Source organism: Chinchilla lanigera, unplaced genomic scaffold (genome assembly GCF_000276665.1).
Source record: "Chinchilla lanigera isolate Chin_1 unplaced genomic scaffold, ChiLan1.0 scaffold00021, whole genome shotgun sequence".
Taxonomy (NCBI): Eukaryota; Metazoa; Chordata; class Mammalia; order Rodentia; family Chinchillidae; genus Chinchilla; species Chinchilla lanigera.
Window position 1 is genome coordinate 27,091,018 of NW_004955422.1, and position 27,123 is coordinate 27,118,140.

The window sequence follows — 27,123 nt, forward strand, 5'->3', positions numbered from 1 at the left end:
TACAATAAAAATGCTGCCTGCAATGGGGCTCTTACATTTATAAAACTTTTATTTAACCATTTTGTATGTTTTGCAACATTATGATTTATCAATTAAGGCTATACTATAGATAACATTTATTGACTGCTTCCTTTGTTCACAAACACCTTGCCAACCTGTTTAATGCAGTATTTCCCTGTGATAAGTGACCCTGTGATGAAATAGGTACTATAACTTCCTCCATATTATGAATAGGAAATGGGATAAAAGAGGTTAAGCAATTAAACATAATACTCCAGATGTGATTTGAACAGTTACTAGTCTTACAACTCATTTAAATATGATAAATCTTTTTTCTTTTCATAGCTGATTTTTTTTGGCAGATTCATTCTCTGAAGTGTTTTTTTGGGGGGCAGTTCTCCTCCTGTATCCATCATTTTAGCTGTATCTCCGATGCTTGTGTTATAAATTAATTACACAGGCCATAGATTATATGGCTTTCTCTGATTTGTTGATAAAATGGTGAAGTGATAAGGCCAAGTGTGGCTCCTTAATATAGAACTTTGTCCAGTTTCACATTGATCATTCCATCAACAACAGTGAAGCCAACTACATATTAATTTAATTTTACTGCTCTAGTGGCCCTCATTTTTCTTTTGTGTCTTCACTGTTGCTGTGAGAGACTGTTAGACTAAAATCAAGATACATCATAGAGAAGGGAGGATGCACTTTATCTATATAAGCTGTTATGTACCTAGATGTCCCCTCCCAAAGCCTCATGTGATCATAAGTGGGGCTTTTCAAAGGTAGCTGGATCTAGGGTGTATGATGCTGGGATTAAGGGTTTGATGCTGGGATTAAGAGAGTGGATAATGAAAGGCCCATCCCAGGCATGGTGCAGCCTGGGTGGCAGAAAAAGGGAGGCTGCTGCTGCTGTGGCTGCTTCTGCTGCTTGCTACATTCTGCCTGCCCTGCTTTGTTTGTTTGTTTTTTTTGTTTTTGTTTTTCTCCGGTACCGGGAACTGAACTCACGACCTTGCGCTTGCCAGGCAGGCGCTTTTGCCGCTGAGCTAAATCCCCAGCCCCTGCCCTGCTTTGTTATGAACTGTTTCTCCTCTTCCTTGCCCCTCTGCCATGCCAACCTGTCTTAGTGCCAGCCAACTATGAACTGAAGCCTCCACAAACTGTGAACTGAAATAAATCTTTCCTTCTTTAATTTTGGGGATTGGGTATTTTGTCCCAGCAATGAGAAAAATAAGACACAAGCCATATCCATAAAGAAAATTTAAGTCATTTGGTACAGCTAATCATGCCAATTTTTCTATTTGAACTTTTTCCAAGTGTTCATAAACCACTGTTTAATTTTAGAATACTAAACAGAATTTAAGTCACTAACTAGGCCAGTGTTTTAAGTACAAAAATTTGGGCTATCTTTACTTGTCTGTAGACTCTTTATCTTTTTGATTTCCTGAAGATTACTGACAGTAAATGTACAACCTCACTGGTTAAACCTTTAAGAACCCAAGAATACTGGGTGTAGGGGTGCACACGTGCAATCCTAGCACTCAGGAGGCTGAGGCAAGAAGATCGCTGTGAGTTTGAGTTCATCCTGGATCTTTGAGTTCAAGGCCACGCTGCACTACATAGGGAGACCCTGTCACAAACAAATAAACTAACCAACCAGTGGGATGATTTGTGGGGGAGGGTACTGGAACCCTGGATCTTTGCACTGATCTACATCTCCAGCCACTTTTTAATTTTTTAATTTTGAGATAGGGTCTCACTAAATTGTTAAGTAGCCCAGGCTGCCTTGAACTTGCAATTCTCCTGTCTCAGCCTCCCAGAGTGTTGCAATTTCAGGTGTGGACCTGGATCCTAGGATAAAAATTTTAACTACAAAAACTGGGGTCCTTTGAAATGACTAAGAGCTATTTCACCACCTTCTTTTCTAAACTTAAGTCTCCTTTAATTGTGTTAAACCTATTCCAGTTTAACATGGTTCTCATTGGAGGATTTTGACCCAGTGTCTTTTATCATTCTTCCACATATGTGATCTGTAAAGAGCTAGGACTCTTTAGTCCTAGCTCTAAATATATTTTCTCAGGTTCCTGATTTCCTAAAGTACAATGTTACTACTCTTTATAACTCTTTTAATCAAAGAAAAATAAAAAAAGCAACAGCAAATAAACAAAAAACCACAAACAAGAAACAGCACTAGAAAGTGTTATTCCTTCTGAAAAAAATTTCCCTTTTCCTCCCTCTAGGCCCCTTTCACCCAAGTTATCTCATTAGAAAACACTCTTTTCACTCCCCGAACTTTCACGCGACTTGTTTTATGCCTTCTTTATATTATTTGTCATACTTTCTTTACTATAATAGTTATCTGTATTTATTTTCTGTTTACTAGAGTCTAAACCCCTTCTGGACAAAAATCAGGCCATATACACCATTGTGTATTCCATTTAACTTGTTTTTTTGCACACAAAAAACGTTCAGTGAGTGTTTGTTGAATTACTGAATAAATGATCAAATGATTAAATGAAATCCTACTTAGTGATGTGCTAGAACCTGCTCTTACTGATTTTTGAATGCTGATGGTTAGATTTCCAGAAAATTTCCAGTAGACTATTAATAGTTTGAAAAGCAACTATAATGTAAATATTTACACCACGGTTTTACAACAAAAGGACCTCCCTCTTGAGATCATTATGAAAAAATGTTTATATTATCAAACATTTCTCAGCGTACTAAAAAACTGTATATATCTTTTCGTGTTAAAAGTAAGCCTAATATTAAAAAGCCATAAAGATTTTCTAAGCCATTTTCTAATCCAAGATTTTACAGATAAAGAAATTGAGGTTCAGACAAGCACAGCAGGTTCCTCATGTCATACATCTAGGTAATAGCAAAGCAGGTATTAGATTCCAGCTTTGCGGTTCACTTTTCCAGTCATTTCTTTTTATCCCACTACATTGTCTTCCTTTTAGGTTTGATCTCTGTTGTGGCTTTGGGATAGCCCCGCACCAGACCACACATCTCCCTTCAATGGTAAGACTTAGAGGTGTCAGTGAACAGAACACAGTTTTCTCTAAAATTTTCTTGTAGACCTATTTAACTGAACATAGTTATTTGTGAAGAGAAAGCAGATCCTACATCTGAGTGTTACAGGCTAAGAAAAAAAAATACTTCTAAAGATTTTTTATTAGCTGCTTTGAAAAGAGCATAGTTACATTTTTCAGCTGAAATAATGAGGACTGCATTTCATAAAATACAGCCTATGAATCTTAGGAAGGAGTTTGCAGACGTTACTGCATACCCCCAAGAGTGACTGTGAATGTTAGGCAGGGACACCATTACTCCCTCCGTGGGATGGCTGCCCAGTAATAGCTTCCTCAAGAATCTGGCTGTTTCCTAAAATTCCCGCTTTATAGTTTAGTTATCTGTGATCAAATCATTTGTTGAAATGTACAAATTCTATCTGCAAAGAGATACAAAAGTATTACAATCTTATAGGAATAAGAATGGGACAGATACTTTTTTTTTTTTTTTTTTGGTCTTTTTGAGACAGGGTTTCATTATGCAGTTCAGGCTAGTCTTAAACTCACTTTGTAGCGCAGGCCTGCCTCGAACTTGCTGTGATCCTCCTGCCTCAGTCTCCTGAGTGCTGAGATTACAGGCTTGCCCCACCATGCCCAACTTCAGATACATTTTGATTTTGAAGGGCTAAGGGTGATACAGAGAGACCCAAGAGGACAAGCTTATCTCTAGAGTTTTGTCATAACTTGGAATGTGTGATAGCCTGAGGATGTCATGAAAATATCCATTATAATGAATGGATATGTTAGAAATTTAGTGAGACCTTGCAAATATGGTTATCTTCAGAGAGCAGAACTAGTAAGAAATAATCCGTGCTTCTCAGACCTTGCTTGTATTATCATTTTATAAAGAGAATTTTTAGATAAACTGGAACTCTTTCAAGAGAACAGATAGGAACTAAAATCAACATCAAATAAAATTATTGAGCACTTACTAAGATCCTACCTGGTATTGTTCTTTAAATTGGGACACATCTGTGAACAATGACAATGACGATGACTACTGCCCTCATAAACCTTATGTTTTTGGAAGGTCAGACAGACAGGAAATATAATAATTACTGAACACAGCTTCTTAGGAAGTGAAAGTGTTTTTTATAAAGAGAAAAAATAGAATGAGCAAAGGAAGTCACTCAAGAATATCAGGAAAAGTAAGAGGGAATCTCATTAGCTTAGAGAAAGAGAAGTTCAAACAATGGTAGTGAGGGCCAGGGATATAGCTCAGTGGCACAGCGCCTGCCTCAAAAGTGTGAGGTCGTGGGTTCGATTCCTGGTACAAAAAAACAATGGCAGTGGGCAGTGGACTTTAGAACTGCTTCACATTATCTGAAGGCAATCAGAGAAAGGTTAACACTCTGTGTAGCTGCAAGACCAAGGTCACTGGGTAAATTTCATAGGAAATCAGGGTTCAGCTCAGTCTCATAGAGAATTTCCCCTTAATATGAACAACACACAGGTGGAATTGGCAATAGAAGTCCATCACGGTGTTTCAGAGTTCACGTATTTGACAAAGCTGTTTAACTTAGGACTATTCAAAGATATTTATGTTAAAAGATCTTCAGATTCCTTCCAACTTTGGGACTCTGATTCTGCAATGTTTTGTTTGTTATTTTGTTCATTTTTAGCTCCAAAAAACCTGTCTCTACATAGACTGAAGCTTTGGAGAAATGAAGTAAAATGTGAAGTAAAGGCCACCTTGACAGCTCTGTTACTTCTGTTATAGTCACTGAGCACATCTGCTTTTCCATCTATAAAATAAAAATATTAAGGGCAACCATTGTAAATATAAAATGGGAAACTGCATGCTAAACACTTTCTATTATGCCTAGTATACTTTTCAATGGTCAATAAAAAGTAGCTGTATTAGTCATGATCAATTATGCTATGGGGACAAAGGGTGCCCGCATCTCAACACTTATAGCAGCAGTGGTTTATTTCTCATTCACAATACCTGGCCATTATGGTTGGATTTCAGTACCATCCTACTGTCTTTACTCCAGTGTACGGAGCAGCTGAAGCCTGAAATTGACCACACAGGCAGGGGCAATGTGAAACCAATCTGAAAACAAAGAGTGCCAGAGGCAAGCCACATGAACAAGCTTCTTCAGTCCAGAGAACACCAAGCCCTGAGACAATCCAGGCAGTCGGTTACTAGGCAAAAAGGGTGTCATGTGACACCAACCTGCCAAATGCATAAATAAATGTGATGTGGTGGTTGTGCAGTGTTCCTTTCCTCCCATCTGGAGAGAAGGCTCAACCTGACCTCAGCTTTCTGTCTCTTATTTTTATTTCTCCACCCTCTCATCGTCCTTTCCCCAGGGAGTTTCAAGAGCCACACAGGCTGTGGCTGTCTGGGATTTAGGCCTTCTATCTGAAATACTGTCTGTCTTGTGGAATAAGGAAAAGAAAAACACAAACCACCCACTGGTTCTTACAGCATGGGGCATAGGGAGAAGAGTGAGCACCTCACAAACTTACAGGCCATAAAGCCAAACAGAGAAAGCCATGAGTTGGGGCACACAGAGGCGCACAGAAACTGGAAGGGGCTGGACTGACTGCAGAGCTCCAGCACACACCACTGATGGAGCACACCCCACAGAAAGCCACGGCAAGATTCAGCATTAGTGGTGACTCATCTCTCCTCCTTATCTGGTGGATTTTAATATGGCCGACCTTGGAAAGAAACCACTTACTCAAAAACACAGAGGAATGTTTTTTGGATTCATTTATTTTTTCTTCATTGGTTTGCTTGGAGTGCTGAGAAGGGTTTCCTTTATTTCTCTTTTTAAAAATTTTGCTCTCTGGTTTTTGTTTTCTCTATTACTTTTATTTAATTCTATTAATTTTCTTTTATTCCTTAATGGGATCCTTTATTTCGCTTTTCTCATCTTCCTTTCACTTGTCAAATTTTATTTCTTTCCTTTTCACCTTATCTACCCCTTGTACCTTTATTAGTATTACTTTAAGCTTTATGAATCTTTAGATATTTAGTTAACTCCATGCTATTATTATTGAATTATTTTTTATTGTTAATGGTGATATAGTTGCTGCATTTAATCGACATTTACTATGTGTCACTATTTGGTTTGTCTTTGTGTCTATATTATAATTTCAGATCTTTTTTTCTATTATTAAGGATGTTACAGTGGTAGTTTTTATTGTTTCTTCTGGTATGTTAGTATTCACTTTGTCTTTGATTCTAGCATGGCTGCTGATTTTGTTGCTATTGCCAAAGTGGTTTGGTTGTTGCTATCAATTGGTTTTTACTGAAAGCCAATATATGGCTTGTCCTTGTGTCATCAACAGTACTGTGGGTCATTTCTGGAGAACTAGGTACAGGGACAATTACATTTCACTGTCCCATCCTGAAATTAACAGGTCACAGGACAGAGGGAAAGGACTTTAGTCAGTCGTACCTAGAGTGCATCACTGAGAATCAGACACCAACTAAAGATATCTCCATACTAGAAGAAAATTCTTCCCATTACAATCAACCCACAAACTTCATACACATGACATGTGAGAAGACAAGGCAACAAAATGCCTCCCCAACTCCTAACTCCTCCAAAACTGATCCATGGGACACGGATGGGAGAAAAAAGCCAAACTGAGTTACATGGAATGATAAAAGAGGAGCCAAAAAACCCACAACTAGTAAGGTGTTTGGTGAGCTCAAAGATGATATAACTACTGAATAAATAAAATTATCAGTGAGCTTACAGGAGACCCTAGTAAAAGGTTAGCTCAGCTAAACAAAATAGTTGAGCTAAGAATTAGAGTATATGAAAAGGTACCAAACAGAAATCCAGGAGATAAAAAATTCTCTGTAAGGTAAGTGCAGAAGTGAGCAATTTGAGAATAGAGTATCAGAACTAGAAGACAGGGCCAGTGCAGGTGATCATATATTCAGAGATATCTTTAGAGATACCTTAAAAACGACAAAAGAACATGGAAAATGGATTCAATAGCTGATTAATGATGCAAAGAAGATTGATCTAAGGTTAACTGGAATTAGTGAAAAGCCAGAAGATAGCACAAATGGCATAAAAAGCCTGTTTACAGAAATAATAGCACAAAAATTTCCAAGAATCGGGAGAGACTTTTTCAATATGGGGTCTCACTATGTGTGGGAGACTGTCAAGCTGTGCAAGCTCCCCGCCCCCATCCTTTCCTGACCTCTCCTTCACCCTGTTCACTGAGATATGCAGAGCTGGCTGTATTGAAACACATGTTCCCTTAATTGTCTAAAAGTACGTTATCTGAGTCTAGCTGTCAGAGGCACCAGTGGTCTCATTAATAGCAAGCAGCAACACGCAGGTGAGAATAGACTCCATGTAGATGGCTGGAACAGAGGCTTGAGGAGGAACCTTTGAGATTCCAGGGCTAAGACATGAGATAACATCTCAGTTGAGGCCATGAGACTCAAAAAGAATTATACCTTCCTGGCAGTAAAGGGGCCAGCCTTGCATACATCAAAACTATCTGTGCATTGCTAATTGGAGGCCTTTGTGCCTGGTACAAAACTGTTCTGTTTCACATTACAGGCAATGCCTGCAAAGTTTCTTTTCCCTATGCACTCAGCTGTGACCCTTATCTACCTTCCTAATTGATACCAGTAAAAACCATGAGCTTTTGAACACAAGACCTTTTGCTTCACAGCAAACATTGGGTCATTCCAGAGCTGCTACACTGCAGAACGGTCTCTCTTTACCTTTATTTTGTGTCCGTGTGCTATATTGCTAGGTGAGTTGGACTGAGACCCTCCATGGGGGTTTCAGTAGCTATATTTCAGGCTGGACTTGAACTCACTATGTATCCCAGGTGGGCTTCAAACTTGCAGCAACCCTCCTGCCTCAGTCTCCTGAGTGCTGGGATTACAAGTGTGTTTCACCATACCTTGGTGAAGAAAAACTTTTGCATGCAGAAAAGTGAGGCAAATAGACCCCAAATAGCCACAACCAGAAAAAAATTTCTCCACAACATCATAGTAAAATCCCAGAAGTTTAATAGAAGGACAGAATTTTAAAAGGTATTAAACAAAATTTATGAATCATTACCAGTATAATGATAAACCTATTAGAATAATAGGAGATTTCTCAACAGAAACCTTAAAGGCCAGGAGATTTTGGAGTGAAGTGTTTTGAGCCCTAAAAGAAATCAGCTTCCAACCCACTCTAAAATATCGTGCAATAGTACCTTTCAAAACTGATGGTCAAACAAGGTCTTTCCATCACAAAGAACACCTTAAGAAACTCATGACCACCAAACCTGTTACTCCAAAAATTTCTCAAGGATATCATAGAGACACTGAAGCCAACAATGCCAAAATTTCTAATAGAATGAATATACCAGATAGGATGAATAGTTAAACAGAAAATAAAACAAACATGGATCAATAATAAGAAATAATGCAATGATAGAAGTAAGTCAACAATTTTCAATAATAACTCAATTTGAAGAGCCTGCACTTCTGTTTTAGTTACTTTCCTCATTGCTGAGACAAAATACCCAACACCCAATGTTAAAGGAGGAAAGGTTTACCTTGACTCACAGTTTGTAGAGGTTTCAGTTCATACTTCACTAGCTTCAAGGCAGGGTGGTATGGCAGAGAGGTGCATCAGAGAGAAGAAACAATTCATAATGGGCAGAAGGCAGCAAAGCAGTGAAGTAGCAAAGAAGCAGCAGCAAGCAACAACGGCAGCTCTCTTTCTGTCCCTTATATTCTATCCAGGGTGGGGCACCCTTGATCCCAGCATCACACTATGAGTCAGTCCCAGCGTCATACACTTGATCCCAGTATCACACCCTCTAGATTTAGCCATGTGTGGAAAGCCCCACCCTTGACTGCCTGAGACTTTGCAGGGACATGTAGACATAATCCATAACAACTTCCAAATAAAAAGATCTCAAATGGATCAAAAAACAAAACCCAGTGGTATGCTGTGTATAAGAACACATATAATCCAAAAAGAAATTAACAGACTAAATATCAAATGATGTTATGGCTTGTATCTAGATGTCTCCCAAAGCCTCAAATGACCATAGGTGGGGTTTCTCAGAGGTGGCTGTATCTATGTGTATGATGCTGGGATTAAGTGCGTGATCCTTGGATTTAGGGTATATGATTACTAAAATAGTCCACTGACTGGCTTGGCATAGTTCTAGGTGTGGATAATGGGGAGGTCCATCCTTGGTGTGGGTGGCATTACCCAAAGGGTGAACAGCCTGGAAGGATAAAAGAGAGAGGCAGGCTGCTCTTGATGCTGCTTTGCTACTTTACTGCTTGCTGCTTTGCTGCCTTCTTCTTGCTGTAAACTGTTTCTCTTTTGCAATGCCCCCTGCCATCCCACCCTGCCTTCAAGTCAGCCAACTCTGAACTGAAACCTCTACAAACTGTGATCTACAGTAAATCTTTCCTCCTTTAACTGTGAGTGTTGGGTACTTTGTCTCAGCAATGAGGAAAGTAACTAAGACAAGTGAAAAACAATATTCCATACAGGGAACTCTAAAACAAGCAGACATAGCTATCCTATTTTCAGACAAAGTGGACTTCAAGCCAAAACTGATCAGAAGAGGCAAAGAAGGTCAGTCCATATTGGTTAAGGGAAGAATTCAACAGGAAGAGATAACAGTTATAAATGTATATGCACTGAACACCAGCATATCTACTTCATAAAGTAAACACTGCTGGACACAAAAGATTACATAAATATCAACACAATTATAGTGGGGGACCTCAATACCTTACTATCACAAATAGATCAACTAGACAGAAATCAATAAAGAAATCTCAGAGTTGAACCAAACCTTCAAACAAATGGACTTAATAGATATTGATAGAATGTCCCACCCAACAATAACAGAAAACACATTCATCTCAGCAACACAAGAAATTTTCTCCAAAATAGACCACATACTAGTCCATAAAGCATGTTTAAGTAAATGTAAAAGAACTGAAATTGCCCCATCCATATTATCTGATCATAGTACAATAATACTAAAAATTAATAGCAAAAGAAACCACAGAAATTATGCAACCACATGGACATTAAACAATATACTTGTGAATAATCAATAAGTCACAGGATAAATCAAGGGAGAAATTAGATATTTCCTAGAATCAAATGAAAATGCCAGAACAACATTAGAACCTATGGGACACAATGAAAGGAGTCCTAAGAGGGAATCTACATACTGATTTCCATAGTAATTGTACTAGTCTACATTCCCACCAACAGTGTACGAGGATTCCTCTTTCTCCACAGCCTTACCAACATTTGTTGCTATTTGCTTTCTTGGTAATGGCCATTCTCTCTGGAGTAAGATGGAATCTTAGTGTTGTTTTAATTTGCATTTCTCTAATGACCATCTGTTGGTGGGAATGTAGACTAGTACAATTACTGTGGAAATCAGTATGTAGATTCCTCAAATAACTAAAATGAGAAATTCCATTTGACCCAGCTATTCCACTTCTAGGTATCTTACTAGAGCTAAGTCATTGTATTACAGGAATACATGCATACCCATATTTATAACAGTACAACTTATGATAGCTAAATCCTGAAAGCAGATTATATGTCCATCACAGATGAATAGATAAAAAATGTAGTATTTATATACAATGTGATAATATTCTGCTATAAAATAAAGACAAACTGAAGTCATTTATAGGAAAATAGATGCCCCTTCAGACCATAATATTAAGTGAAATAAATCGGATACATGGGATTAAACATTGCATGGTTCCTCTTATATGAGAAACCCAAAATATAAACAAAGAGCAAAACAAAAGGTAGATAACAGGAAATAGGCAGACAGCTCTTTTACAAACGGGAAGGGGATCAAGAAATGGAGGGAGCGAGAAGGGAGTGGAGGAGAAGGGGATGGAAAAAGATTAAGATGTGTGCACGTACCCACTCCTCAGGATGAATGTAATCATTGTGTGTCACAAACATGTACTAATAAAAATAAAGATTAAAAAAGAAGCCAGGTTCGATGGTACATGCTTGTAATCCTAGCATTTGGGAGGCTGAGGCATGAGGATCACCGAGAGTTTGAGGCCAGCCTGTGCTACATAGTGAGGTCAAGACCAGCTTGAACAGCATGGGGAGACCCTGTCTCAAAATAAATATTCATCAGCCACCCCCCAAAAAAGAAACAAAGAAAGAAATCTTTGCCTATAGCAAGATTGCAACAATTTTGTCCTATTCTTTCGTTTAGAGTAAGCGGTTTGGATCTTTAGCCCTATAATATGGGCCAAGTATGTACTAGGCCCTTTAACATACTTAATTGTATCTGAAATAAAATTGTAGTTTTCTTATTAATTAAAAGTATCAATGACACTTTTAAATGCCTATATAGTAAATAGAAGATTATATAACTGATTATGCTGTCACAGAAATTATACACCTATCTAGATAATGACATAAGGGGGATAAAAAACATTGGAAGAATTGTACAGAAAGATACATAGGAAAGTTAGGAAGATACATAGAAAATTATTTTTTAAACCCCTAAACCACAAAATTACAAATAGGATGTGGTAAAAATGACAGTCAAAAATGCAAAAAACACAACAAAGTAAAACGAACAACAAACTTAGATCTTGTACAGAGGCTAGCTAACCTGAGATAGCAAGCCTCATGTATTCTAGTGTGACAGGTTTAAAAAGCTGCTGCAGACCTGGATTCCAGGACAAGGTTTATATGTCAGCTATGCAGACATAGTTAGATGATCACTGAATAGGTCATTCAGAAATATCCTACTCCCTCCTTTCTCTCACCAGTTAATATTTGATCAATCCTGACTCTGGGTCTGAAAAAATTAAAGTAGGATGAAAGAGTCAGATCAGCAGCATCTCCTTCTCCACCCCTCACTGGAATTATGTGTAATTAGACATCAGAGAGATATATGAAAAAGAGGAATCTGATATCCAGGTAGCTTCGCTTCTCTCCAGGTAGATCTAAGTTCTTTATAATGCGACTCTTCTACAAGGAAAAGAGCCTTTCTTTCCCAGTAAGCTTTTCCCACTCTTTCCCTGTCAAACGCTGGAGTCCTTCACCCCGACTCTCTGGGTATCTCACTAGTTCCTCTTTCCCTTTTGGTGCAGTTCAAGCCCCCAAAGCACTGACCAGTTCATGGGCTTACAGGCCCTCGTTCAACCTCAGCAGAGTCTTGCCTATTGCTCATTTAGGGTTTTCTAGATGGAAACTTACACTCTTGTTCTGCCTTTAAAGAAATTAAAAATGAAATAATGTGCAGAAATATGAAATGAAGGTCCTCCAGAATCTTATTATGTCTATACAAATATACACATTCTCTTTTTTATTTACAAAATTGTCATTATAGGATACATTTGAGTCCGTAACTTTTTTAGTTAATAAATTACAGTCTGTTTTCTATGCCAGATATTTATTAAAACTGCATTATAGAGAGGACCACAAAGTCTAGAAAAATAGGCAAAGACACATTTGACATATGATTTATTGATATGAATTATAATACATGGTATATTTAATGATATCTCCTTTATTAGCAATGTATAGCTCAGTGAGCAGCTCAAAATTGCAATATGAACATGGCCCATTAGAGGAGGTTTTGCAGTTTTTCATGTGACGAGGAATCAGACAGCTATATGAGGAGATATAGGAGAGGCTTACGAAAACAAAAATTCTATACTTGCAAGTTCTAGAAGCAGGAGTCACATGGGGAAACCCAGGGGTGGTTAGGGTGCAGAAAGGAGAAGCAAGGGAGAAGAAGCATTAGCCTCGAGCTCTATTAGGGCCTCTACAGTCAAGGAGGGGGAAATCAGGACAAGATGCACAGTTTACAACTGAAAAGTGAATAACTTTGGCAGTCTCAAAACTATAGGGGTGGTCCTTATAAGGATGACCTAGCCATGAGATGATTAAGGTAGAGTACTTTTGCTTCCTGGTATGCATAGGCCAGTGAGAGGATGTATGCTTGGGATTGGTTAGTACTATACATTATCAAAGACATGTTCTCAGTAGGACCCTTACTATCTCAACTGGCTAGCCCCAGGAAAGGCCGTCTCCTCTCACCTAGAAAAGACTTTTGGGATAGTAAAACATCATAATATAAAGGAAATTATTTTTAAAAAACTTTGTTGAATTAAAAATTTGTATACCACACAATCTACAAACATAAAATGTTAAATTCAGTAGATTTTAGCACATTGACAGAGTTGTACAACTATAAGCCATGATTGAATGTAGTTCATTTTTGTTATCCCAAATCTAAATATTCTACGTACTAGCTATTATCTCCCAAGCCCTCCCACCTACATCTAGGTAAACACGGAGCGACTCTCTATCTTCACAGATTTTTCTATTCTGTGAGCTTGTTTGTTTTTTCTCTTTCTTCTTTTTTTAAAATAGATCATGCATAACAACAATAAAGACCTTCACATATCCAAACAAATGTAAATCCTGCAAAATGAGCTCTCACACTATATTAGAGTGGAACCAGAGACCAACAACAGAAATATATATCTAGAATATAATTACTTTTGTTTTTCTTTTTCTTTTCTTGCTCCTCTTTCATTTTAAATTTTTCATATAAGGGAAACCATATGATGTACCAACTTGTATGTCTGATTTACCTCCCTCAACATTATGGTCTCAAGGTACATCCATTTTCCTACAAATGCCTTAAGTTTATCTTTCTTAATGGAAGAGTAGTACTCCATTGTGTATAGGTATTATACATTTTTTATCCATCCATTCATTGATGGGCATATATGGTGATTCCAAGACTTAGCTATTATGAATTGGGCTGCTATAAACATAGGTACACATACATTGCTCTGGTATGATGTTTTTAACCCTTTGGAGAAGATACCAAGAAGAGGAATAGCTGGGTCAAATTGAATGTCTATTCTTAGTTATTTGAGGAATCTCCATACTGATTTCCATCATAGTGTATCATTTTACACCCCCATTGGACAAAGAAGAAGAGTTCCTTTCTCCCCACAGCCTCACCAGCATTTGTTATTGATTTCTTTTTTTTTTTTTTTTTTGGTTTTTCTCCGGTACCGGGAACCGAACTCATGACCTTGCGCATGCCAGGCAGGCGCTTTTGCCACTGAGCTAAATCCCCAGCCCCTTGTTATTGATTTCTTGATGGTAACCAGTTCTGGGGTTAGATGGAATGTGTTTTTTTTTTGTTTTGTTTTTGTTTTTTTTTGTTTTTTAGATAAGGTCTCACTATGAGTTCAGGCTGGCTTTCAGCTCACTTTGCAGTGTAGGCTGGTCTTGAACTGGCAAGGATCCTGGGATTACGGGCATGTGCCACCACGCCCGTCAAGATGGAATCTTTTTTTTTTTTTTTTTTTTTTGGTTTTTTTCCGGTACCGGGAACCGAACTCACAACCTTGTGCTTGCCAGGCAGGCGCTTTGCCGCTGAGCTAAATCCCCAGCCCCCAAGATGGAATCTTAATGTTGTTTTAATTTGCATTTATCAAGTGGCCAGAGATGTTGAACATTTTCTTCATGTACATAATGGCCATTTGTATTTTTTCATCTGAGAAGTATCTATTCATTTCACTTTCCTATTTTTTTGATTGGGTCTTTAAATTTGAGAGGTATAAGTTTTTTGAATATTTATGTATTCTAGATGTTGGGCCTTTGAGGAGTACCTGGCAAAATTCTTCCCGTTCTGTAGGTTGTCTCTTCACTTTGTTGGTAGTTTCCTTTGATGTAAAAAAGCTTTTTAATTTAATGAGATCCCATTTGTTGATTCTTGGTATTATTTCTTGTGCAACTGGGCTTTTATTCAGAAAGTCTCTGTCTACAATTATATCTTTAAGAATTTTGCCTATTTTGTCTTCTGGGCAGATTAAGTGTTTCTGTTCTTGTGTTGAGATCTTTGATCCATTTTGACTTTAGTTTAGTGTATGGTTAGAGGTATGGGTCTATGTTCAACCTCTGGCATGTGGATAGCTAGTTTTCCCAGCAATATTTATTAAAGCAGCTATCTCTCCTCCAGCAAGGGGATTTGGCTCTTTTGTCAAAGACTGTATAACTCAATGTACCTGAAGTTGTTTCTATCCCTTTTATTCTGTTCCATTGGTACACAAGTCTGTTGTATATTTTTATTTGCCAATACCATGATGTTTTTATAATTGTAGCTTTGCAGTATAACTTGAAGTCTGGGATTGTGTTGCTCCCTGCTTTCCTCTTGTTGCCTAGAATTGCATTTGCTGTTCTAGGTCTCTTCTGATTCCAAATGAATTTTAGAATTGCTTTCTCCAGTTCTGTTAAAAAATGTTAATATTTTGATTGAGATTGTGTTAAATCTATGTAACAGTTTTTTGGGTACGGCCATTTTAACTATATTGGTTCTACCTGTCAAGAAACAGAGGATATTTTTCCATTTTCTGATATCCTCTTCAATTTCCTTTTTCAGAATTCTATAGTTTTCACTGTAAAGGTCTTTCATTTCCTTGGCTACATTAATTTCTAAGTAATTAATTTTTCTTGGTGGTATTATAAAGGGTACTATTTCTCTCACTTCCCTTTCAGTGAATTTGTTATTGGCATACAGGAACACTGATTTTTTGAGTGTTGACTTTATAACGTGCTATATTACTGAATTTGGTTATTAGTTCTACAAGTCTTTTAGTAGACTTTTTAGGGTCTTCTATGTAGAGGATCATGTTGCCTGTGAATAATGTAATTTAAATCCTTCTTTCCTTATCTGTATCCCTTTTATTTATTTTATAAAGAAAATTAAATATATATACAATACAATGTCATATTTTCATCAATCCCTGCAAAGGCATTACCTCAGTTGATTTGTGACTTTACTGTCACTGAATAAATCTTTTCCTTTGTTGTATATCAGAATTAACCAAGGGAGTTAGTGTCTAATTTTTTTTAAGGTCTAGGTAAATCTTAACCCAGAGCCTTTGCATTGAGCTATATCCCAAGCTCATTTTTAATTTTTATTTTTATATTGAAAAAAAGTCTTATTAAACTGCCCAGGCTGCCGTAAACTTGGCAATCCTCCTGTTTCAGCCTCCTAAAGTGCTGGGATTACAGGCATGTGGCACCACGACCAGCTTCTAGTTTATTCTTTTTTTGACTTCAGGTCCAAGTTATTCCTAAGTATCTGGGTTTCAATTGTCTGTTTTATTTTGTATCCCTATAAAACACCATGCTGGGCATGGTGGCACAAGCCTATACCACTCAGGAGGCTGAGGCAGGAGGATCACCAAGAGTTTGAAGCCAGCCTGAGGTACATAGAGAGTTCAAGCCCAGGCTGAACTACACAGTGACAACCCGTCTCAAAAAATAAACAAGTAAGTAAATAAATAAATAACCACCAATAACCCCCCTCTGTGTGTGTGTGTGTGTGTGTGTGTTGCTTAGAATCAAACCCTGGGCCTTGCACATGCTAGGAAAGCACTCTACTAAGCTATAGTCCCAGCTCAAAATATCAGGTCCTTGATTACTGAATAAGCAAGCTTCTCCACTGCCCTATCCAATCCATAGGATCAGTTCCTAATTCTCCTCCAGTTCTAGCTCCTTCTGTATTTTTAATCCTCTGACAGGGAGAGGGAGATGGGGAGGGAGGATTGAAAGTGGGAAGAAAATCCTGGATTTTTACTTTCTTAGAAACTCAGTGTACATTTAAAATAATATATACGAGCTGGGCATGGTGGTGCATTGCTGCAATCCCAGCTACTCAGGAAGCTGAGGCAGGAAAATCATGAGTTTAAAGTCAATCTGGGAAATGTAGCAAGACCCTGTCTCAAAATTAAAAATGATAAGGACTGGGATCCAAGGTGTAATTCCAATATGGGGGGAAAAAAGGTATAATATTGTAGTCAGCAGTTTTAGGTATTCTGTAGCAGAGAGTTTTCTGAAAATCTATGCTGAAACAGTCCTGGAAACAAAAAGCTGCACATTTCTGTAGCCATCAAACTATTCCTTTTCCCAGCTTCTCACAGTCCCTTGGGAGCAAATGTGTAACAAAGATGTGAGGGCCTCTTGAGTCAACACAGACCTCTTTGGAGCCTGAAAAGCCAAAACAGTGAAGCATAATTTTCTTCATTAAATTCTGCTTAATCTTTGAGAAGGTTGTTAACATTTGGTTTTGCTTAATTTTATCCATATCCTTTTTCTCAGAAATGGGCATTATGGGGGTTCTAATGGCTTCTCAAACATCAAATAGCTCTTAAAAGTAGAACCATGATGGATTGAGTGTGAATGAAGCAAACAGGGATTAAATTTTCCTTGAAATACATATGGATTTAATAATTAGCAGGAAAGCTCTTCATAATTAAAAAAAAATGTTTTAGGATAATGTTTGAGATGCCTGAGAAATGGAGAATGCTGCAGGACTGTACTGTCTCAGATTATAGCTTTTCTCTGAAACTCTGATGTCACAGCCAGAGAACAAATTGTCCCACCCAGGAGGTGAAGAAGGCTAGCGTAGTCTGTGGCTCGTAGTAAGCAATTAAGGAGTTACTGCTTGATCTCTGTTTTCCAAAAGTTTTAAACACTACTAAACTTAGTTTTGTCAAGGAAATTTCCTTCACAATGCCCTTGGGAGTTCTCAGTCTAGTAGAGGAGTGAGTGTAGAAAGAAAGAAAAGCAGAATGTTCAGGGTCTGGTGCAGAGAAAAGAGGGGGTTAGTACATGTTGCCTAAAGGGATGTAGGAAGGCAGTCTGGGTGATGCCGGGGCAAGAGCTCTTGGCCTGGTGGACTGTGATGAACAGAGGGGACAGCACATGTAAAGACTCACAGGCAGGACGACAGCTTGGAATTTTTAGGGAACTGCAATTAATATGTGATGCCAGAATATAGAAGAAGAGAGGGACACATTGAAAGATGGGGCCAAAAGGCCAGTTAGAGTTTTGACTAAATAGTTCTTGTGTTTGGAGATCCTTGAGCTTTACCCTGAAAGATCAATATTCTGATTATCATCATGGCATCTCAGTGCACACTTTGTACCACTTTACTGTAAAATAATATTTAATGTACTGAGGCATAATTCACATACAATACCATGCACCAATTTAAAGTGTATGTCTTGGTGACTTTTGACAATGTATGCCCCTTTGTAACTACTACCACTCCATCTACAGAATTTTATCATTACCTCAAGGACTTCGCTTATAGTCTTTTCATTCAATCTATTCACTAATCACACCCAGGAAGGCAGTATACATCTCTGTCATTATAAATTATGTCTGTCTTTCTAAAACTTCAGTTAAATGGAATCATATACTATATACTTGTGCTTGGCTGCTTTTGGTCAACTTGAGGTTTTTTAGGTTCACTCATGTTGAAAAGTTCATTTCCTTTTGATGAGTTTGATGAGATTTTATGAAAACTCACTTCACTTACCTAGTCATTACTGACACTTACTGATGGACACTTTGTTCATTTCCAGATTCTGGCTTTTATGAAGCTGCTGTGAATATTTGTGTACAAGTCTTTGTCAGCACTCACTGTAGCATATGGTGTGGCTAATAAATCTTGGTCCCACCACCATCAGGCAAACCAGAGGGGTATGTGGCTGGGAGTGGGCAGAGGAAGCATGAGGAGCAGTCATGTGGCCTAGGAATATTTGAGTCTTTTCTCCGAATAACAAAAATATTTATTCCACTCGGGTTGCTAAAATAGGCCTATTTAGGCTTGAAGTTGCCCCACATTTCCATCTTGATTGCAGAGGAGGCCCTTCTATGGCAGAAGAGAATAAGAAGAATGCAGAGGAAAAACAGAATGGGGAGAAAGAAAATCCCAGCCTCCTTCAGGAATCAGATTTAAGCTAAACAAACAAACAAACAAAACCAAAAACAACAACAAAACCCCTTTCCCCCGGCTGGCAGCGCGGAGGCCGCGCGATGCCGGTGAAAGACGTGAAGCAGCAGGAGTCCGGCAGAGCCGCAGCCCCTCTCCGAGTCCGGGAAGCTGCAAGTCCCCGAAGGGGCGGACACTGTCAAGCTGGCCAAGCATGAAGAGCTTGCCCTACTGTGAGAACTGGTTCTCCGCACGAGCTGCGTGCACAGCAGGCGCCGGCACCTCGGAGGTGGCGCTGGGGTTGCCTCCACCACCGAGATCTGCGGCGCGCGTCAGAGCGAGGGCCCCCCCCGCAGCCGCTTCAGCCGAGCAAGAGTGCGGCCCGCGGTGGTCGGCCCGGGAGGGGCTGAAAATGGCGAGGAAGGACCAGGGTGCGGGCCCAAGGCTGACACCTTAGAGACAGAGCATCGCCCGACAGGTGGCAGCTGCGGACAAGAAGCTTTAGAACAAAGGATGCCGGGTTAATTAATAGCCTCATTCGAAAAACAAAACAAAACAAAACAAAACAAAACAAAACGAACAAACAAGCAAAACCAAAACCATAACCAAACACAAAACCCCAAATAACCACTTTGAAACAGAATTGAGCATCTGAAGGACCCAGTGCAGAGAAAACTGGACGGAGGCTAGACGAGAAGGGACGCAGTGGAGACTGCTGAAATTGATAATTCATATTCTTTTTTTTTTTTTTTTTTTTTTTTGTTGTTTTTTTTTGGTTTTTCTCCGGTACCGGGAACCGAACTCACAACCTTGCGCTTGCCAGGCAGGCGCTTTTGCCGCTGAGCTAAATCCCCAGCCCCGATAATTCATATTCTTAATGTCCCGGTTTCCACAGAGCCAGCCCTTCCTTTGAGATTAGAGAGGGAAGCTGCCAGCCCTAGGCCCTAACGAAGAGAAGTAACCTGGCTCCTCCTCCATGGAGAAAGAGACTTCTAAGGCAGAGAGTGGTGTCCCTTACCATCTTACTCTCCATCCATTCAACAGATGAATACTCATATGTGCTTATTAGTGTAGCAGTGGGATGGACTCCGAGGCTACAAAGGTGGGTTAGATAGTCTCTCCTCCCAGACGTCCAGACTAGTGAAGGAGGGTGCTACTTCATGTAGGGTGGAGGTAAGAGCAGCAAGGAGCAAAAACTTAAGAGATAACGTGAGAAACAGGAACAAGAGCACTACAGGCAGACAAGCAAGAAATGTTCACTGGTATGATACGCAGTAAAGGCCAGGGAGGAGTCAGAGACATCACTAGGGCACAGAGCACCTTGATCAGCACGGGAGTTTTGACCTGCTGCGTTTCCGACCTGGGCCGGTTCACCCCTCCTTAGGCAACCTGGTGGTCCCCGGCTCCCGGGAGGTCAAGGTCACCATACTGATGCCAAACTTAGTGCGGACACCCGATCGGCATAGCGCACTGTGGCCCAGAACTCCTGGACTCGAGCGATCCTCCCACCTCAGCCTCCCGAGTAGCTGGGACTACAGGCGCACACCACTGCACCCGGCACAAAGCACCTGGAATGCAACGTTAAGAGGTTTATGTTTTATATTTTATCAGTATTCTAAAGGTTCCATATTAAAGTACTACAGACTGCATGCGTTAAACAACAGAAATGTATTTTCTCACAGATGTAGAGGCTCAATGTCCAAGATCAAGTTTGTCAGTCAGTCTGGTTTCGTTCCAGACCTCTCACCTTAGCTTGCAGATGCCTGGATTCTCCTTGTGTCTTCACATCGTCTTCCTGCTGAGTGTGTCCCTGTCCACATTGCCTTCCTATAAGGACACCAGTCGGTCTGAAGTAGGGCTCACTGTAATGGCCTCATTTTAACTTAATTACCCCTACCTCTATATGCTATCACATTCTGAGATACTAGGGGTTAGGAGTTCAGCAGATGAATTTTTGGTGACACAGTTCAGTCCAATAACAGAAGCCATTGAAAGATTTTAAGTAGGGAAGGGGTAAGCAAATCTTATGCACCAGAAACATTACTGGTAACAGCATACAAGATAGACTAGAGGAAGATGAGGCCAGAGACTTGAAGCTTGTTTGACTTTTGGAATTGCCTGGGCAAGGACTGATAAAGATTTGAGGGCTACTCTCAGATGCTACCTGCTTAGAATATAAGTAACTTAAATATAACTGGCTTATGAGCAGTTATTGACGTGTCCCACAAGACAAATTCTGCTGTACAAGTTTATGTACATTTGCTCTGAGGGGGAAGAGTTGGTGGAATGAAGTAGGAGCTCCTCAACTACATTATGGCTTTAGAAGGGTCCCTAGGCTTAGATCCTGTTCCTTGTTTGTCACTTTTCCTATTCTTACCATTTTATGGAGATTAATTTTTGATGTGGTAGAAAGACCACACAGTATTGACTTGGGGTCTTCGTGGAGCCTTAGTTCTGGCAATTACTAGGTGAATGATGTTTAAAAAGTCATTTTATTTTTCTGAACCTGTTTCCTGATCTGTATAATGGGGCCAATACTAATCTCTATCTCACAGGTTTGTTGAAAGAATGAAATGAGATCATGAATGAAAGTATTTTTAAAGACCTGTACATTTGCTATTTATTATATGTGACATCCCCAAAGGTACTCTGTATCTGTCCATGGGAAGCAGATTCTTTTTTGTTTTGTTCTGTTTTTTGGAGACAGGTTCTTACTGTGTAGTTCAGAATGGACTTGAACACACTCTGTAGCTCCGAATTCTTCTGAGTGCTGGGATTACAGGTGTGTGCCACAACAGCTGGCTAGGTATTTTTTACAGAGCATACCAGTAGTGGCTGTGATTTCTTGTGTTGCCTAATGTAAGCCCTGGCAATGAGCCCTAGATTATCTCTTTATTCTAGAAGGGAATCAATCCATGGATCACAGGATTTGGTTAGGTATTAGTTTTTATCTTTATGTGAAAAACAAGACTCTTCTTTGGCCTGTTCAAATCTGATTAGCAAGCACGAAAGAAAAAGTATAAAGTTTGATTTTAGTAAGTACCAGAGTTTTAGTGGCATGTTTCATATCACCAAGACAAAGAGTAAGGAGCAAATAGACAAAAGCAGAGAAAAAGGGGATCAGAGAAAGCCATAAGAGGTAATATGAAAACAAAAGGCAAAATCAGAAAAGAGACTAGAAAAGTAAACACAAAGACTTTCCCCAAATGTCTCCAATTTCAGACTCATATTCATGTCTCAAGAACCCTAAGGGAGAGGGAGACAATTGTTCTCTTTAATAATACTTATGTTTATGCCTGGTCAATGTCAATTCATTATTAATAATACTGTGTGCAAAAATGACTCCTGGAAATTTTGATTTGAGTTTGTTATTACATATAGTAATTTTCAATTAGCAATAATCATGCCTTGGATAAACCTCATTGGCTACGATACTGCCACTGCGCAAAGCTAACATATAGTAATTTTGTGAATCATATATATCATTCAATGTAAATTTAGAATATAATCCACTTTATATAGATTTTATTTGATTTTTTTGAAGATAATTTTGTTTATCAAACATATACTGGTTCAACAACAACCTTACCTCAGAATAGAATGTTTCTTCAAAGAAATCTGACGTTTTCACATGCAAAAACTTTAACCTGAAACTGTATACTAACAATCTTCCCTTTGATTCACCAACTTATTTTATAACAAAACTAGAAAATAGCAAAAATTGACCCAGGATGAGATCAGAAATCAATCATTCATTCATTCTTTGAACAAATGAATACTGAACATGAGGCTTTTCCTAGGTATAAAGTGGGGTGAATAAAACAGAAATGATTCCTACCTTCATGGAGCCTATGGTCACATGGAAGAGCTAAATAGTAAATAAACATATCAGAAAATACCTAATCAAATATAACTATAAATTCTGATAACTTTTATGAAAAGATAAGTTGCTATGAATGAGAGTAACAGTGGAGACTTCAGATGTGGCAGTGTTGAGGAAATGCAGTTTAAATTGAAAGCTGAAGGATGAGTATGACCATCTTTTTTTTTTTTTTTTGGTTTTTGGTTTTTGGTTTTTTTCCGGTACCAGGAACCGAACTCACGACCTTGCGCTTGCCAGGCAGGTGCTTTGCCGCTGAGCTAAATCCCCAGCCCCAAGTATGACCATCTTGACAAGTGAAGAGCAGCCCAGAGACAGGAAATGGCACCTTTGCAGCCCAGAGAGAGAAAAGAGTTCAGCTGCGGAGTTCATCAAAACAGACTCATGTGGCAGATCTCAGGAGTCCAGATAGGAAAATTTGATTTCAAAAAAAAAAAAAAATTCTTTTCTTGTTTCTCATGTCCTCACACTTCACACTAACCGACCGCTAAGTACTTTGGGTGTTGTCGGAGCTGAAACAAGTGTCAACAGTTTAAGCAGAACTATCCATGAGGCCAAGTCGAACTCAGGTCCTAATGGAGACAAAGGGCAAGGTTGGGTAGAGGAAAAGAACTTAAGGATCCAGCATTTTTGAATTCTTTATTCAGTTATGTCCGTAGAAATGCACTGCTTAAAATGTAATTTGGATTTTTCAGCATTCCATCATTGGTTTTTTGTTGTTTTGTTTTGTGTTGTTTGAATTGGGTCTTGCTATGTAGTCTAGGCTGGCAGTGGAGTTACTGTATAGCTCATACTGGGCTCATACTCATAGCAATCTTACTCCTTAACCTCCTAAGTGTTGGGATTACAAGTATGCACCACATCTGCTTGTTTTTATTAGGGCAATTTTTCTGGTGATCTTGTGACCTGCTTAGTTCCTGTGTCCCCTACTTCTGTGACTGCTGCTCCTCCTGCCATCTTAACCCTTGTGGCAATTTCCCAGGCCAGGCACCTCTGAGGTACCTTTGCCTTTGCTGTCATCTGTCAAAAGCAATAGATTCCATCTCAGCAGTTCTCTCCAGTGAATTGCCTCTGATTCACTGTCCTGGCCACTGACTATATCAGGTTCTCCCACTCAGCTCCCTGGATCCAGCCTTACCTAATTCTGCCTGTCCTTCAAGTTTCTTCCTTCTTCATTGTCTTTGATGACTACTCTAATTCTGTCCCTTTCTTAGCTTTAACATTTTCTCTGTAGAGGAATCCCATAAGACCAAATCATATTTGTCCCTGAAAAGCTGTATCCTTTATTGTCATCTCAGCCTTTACTCTTGTTTTGATGGTCTAGTGTTCTTATCTCAGCCTTTACTCACTCACTTCCTGGCCATCCTAACTCTATAGTCTTCCAGTGCATTTGAGAATTCATTCATGCATTCATTCATTCAATAAATAAATACATATTGAGTTTCTGTTATACATTAGGCACTGTTTGGCACTAGACAAGACAGACACAGTCCCTGTGCTTTTGGTGCAGCAGCAAGCAGAAACACTGAAACAACACCCAGGATTTGGAGGCAAATTTATTTACATCAACAGGCACTAATCGGGATCATTCCCAGAATATCAGGCCCCTATCTCTGGTGGTCTAGAGTTTTTATATGATGCACAAGCAGGAGGTACAAAGGTGAGACAGAACAGCCTGGCAGTTCTCTTGATTAGCTATAAGGGTGAGATAATCAGTTACAAGGGTAGATTAATGATCATCAGTTTACGAAGCTTGGTACAATGGTACAATCAGGCATCCTGCATGTTTGATTATGCTCTCATAATTACAGGGATCAAGAAAGTAGGCAATTTCAAAGAGAATAAAGTATTAAAAGGAACAATTTCTCTTATACAGTTTTTCCCTTTCAGTGAAGCCTGTATTTTTCACAAGAAGATGATAGAGATACAACTAAAGAAATATATCAAGGCCAGAGTAAGACAGGAAAAATTTCCTCACATCAGATTAATAAATTCCTAGGACTCTCTGAACTGAAAGACTGCATCTGAAATTAGATTACGAAGTTAGTTTTTCATTACTGGTCTAGATTAGAGTAGTACAGAGAATTAAAGTTGAAGAAGTTAAGACCCATTTATGGAATGCTTTGGATAGTAGCTTATTCAAAGTTATAGACAACGAAGAAGCATACATTTTTTAAAACCTTAAAATCAGATTCTGAAGAACCATCAGCTTTCTTCCTATCCAGCCTTCTTCCACAAAATTGGAAAAGATATCACCTTCTAATCTTTACACGTGGTGGCTAATGACTTATATTTGAGATTGCTTGAGAAGAGCAAGAGGCTGGGGAATGTAGCTCACTGCAAAGGCAGGAGGCTCAATTCCCACTACCTGCCCACCTCACACACTCATTTGAAGCTTAGAAGACATGATTACATGAGTAAATATTTGTGTTAAGTTTCACTGAAGAAGAGAAATGTTATATCTGAGGTATTAGATGGGCCAGTTACCCTAATCTGGTCAATATATATTATATATACAGGCATTCCTCTTTTAACAACTGAGTTCCAGTCCTGGGAATAGGTCTTAAATAAGTAGGTTGCTAAATGAAAAATTTTACACAGTATGTATATTACAATATTAGAACAAAGAGATGATCAAGGGAAACTCCAACATGATGACTTTGCTTTTATTTGCATAACTCTTACATGTAGTACTATAATGTATAATAGAACATAAAACTACTGTATTATACAGTACAATCAGAAAAAAATACAATACTTTGTAAACAAGATGTACTGTACAGAAAAAGACATTGAGGCTTGATCAAGAAGATGTTCAGAACTGTACAAAAAAAAGATGGATCGTAAGTCTGAGTGGCAAGTTGTAAGTCTTTTTTTTTGAGACAGGGTTTCACTATGCAGTTCAGGCTGGCCTCAAACTCACAGCAATCCTCCTGCCTCAGCCTCCCAAGTGCTAGGATTACAGGTATGCACCACCATGCCCAGCCCGTAAGTCTGCACAGTGTACCTCAGTTGTAAATCTGGATACTCATTAAATAGGTAGATCCTTAAATAAGGAATATTTGTATTAAAAAAGAAAAGACACTGGGAAACAGAATTATGGAATGCACTAACTGTGAAGGTTTTACAGAGGAGGAAAAGCAAGCAAAGGAAACTGAGACATGCCCAGAGAAGAGGGAAAACAAAGTGAGAGACTGTTGTCATTAAACCATGACGGGTAAGTGGAATTTCAAGAAAGAAACAATGTATTTCGTAGTGCTCAGTGCTCTAGAGAGGTCAAGCACGATAAGGACAGTAATTCATCTACCAGTTTCAGCAATATGGATGAGGGTCATTGTTGACCTTAGACAAAGTTTGTTGTGTGTGTGTGGTTAGTTTTTTGGAGACAGGATCTTGCTCTGTTGGGCTTGAACTCACTTTGTAGCCCATGTTGGCCTCAAACTTGCAGTGATCCTCCTACCTCAGCTGCCCAAGTGCTGGGATCACAGGAATGTGTCACCATGCCTGGCAAAAATTTGTTTTTTGTTTCATTTTGGTTTTGCTTTTGTTTCAGCAGAATAGCTTTTATTCACCTTCATGTGTTTATTCATTATTCATTAAATGGATAATTAAGTACCAGTATCCAGGATTAGAAAAATGAATGAGTGTCTCTCCCCTGAGGGAATTCCCTAATGAACAACAGTTTGTTAAGTTTAATAGAAATAAGATTATAAAAGAATGGGTGGTTGCACAAAGGAGTATCAGAGAGCTTCCACAGAGGAAAAACTGGACTTGAGATCTAGAAGGATGAAGAGTCTTATTTCAGGAGAGAAAATGGAAGACAGGAAACCTGGATAAACGTCCAGGTGTAAGTATGCCTAACTCTGGATTTCTCATACTGTTAGAATTCTAGCAGAATTGGACCTGGCTAGAAAGCTTGATAGATCTTCAGAAAATAAAACGGTACTCTAAATGGATAGAAAAGAATGATTAAACCTTAAGAGTAGGTCTAATTAAAAATGTGCAAAGTATAAATGCCCTAGGAACTTCTGGGCTTGTTCCCTATACTCTGGAGTCCTTCACTTGTTTGCATCAACTAGCGGCTGGCTTTGTTCCAACTCTAACATACTTACCTTCTAAATCTAGAAGTATGACCTCATCCATTCTAATCTTGCCTTTCTTCTTTTTTTTTTTTTTTAAATCTTTTTGAGACAGGGTCTCACTATACAGTTCAGGGTGGCCTTGAACTCACTTTGTAGCTCAGGCTGGCCGGGAACTCACAGTAATCCTCCTGCCTCAGCCTACCAAGTGCTAGGATTACAGGGGTGTACCACACACACACAGCTTCCTTTCTTAATAGGCCAATTTCCCTGGTATGAGTTAGAGAACTCTGACAGCAGATTTTTTTCACACATCTGG

General features: G+C 39.0%; 1 protein-coding gene and 1 pseudogene across 1 annotated transcript in view; one reads left to right on the top strand and one right to left on the bottom strand.

The window, feature by feature from the left end:
- The window catches only part of Asip (agouti signaling protein), a 128,530-nt gene that overhangs the window by 69,208 nt on the left and 32,199 nt on the right, over positions 1–27,123 (bottom strand). The gene's annotated exons all lie outside the window — the stretch shown is intronic.
- On the top strand, positions 18,950–19,370 carry LOC102029527 (annotated as a pseudogene).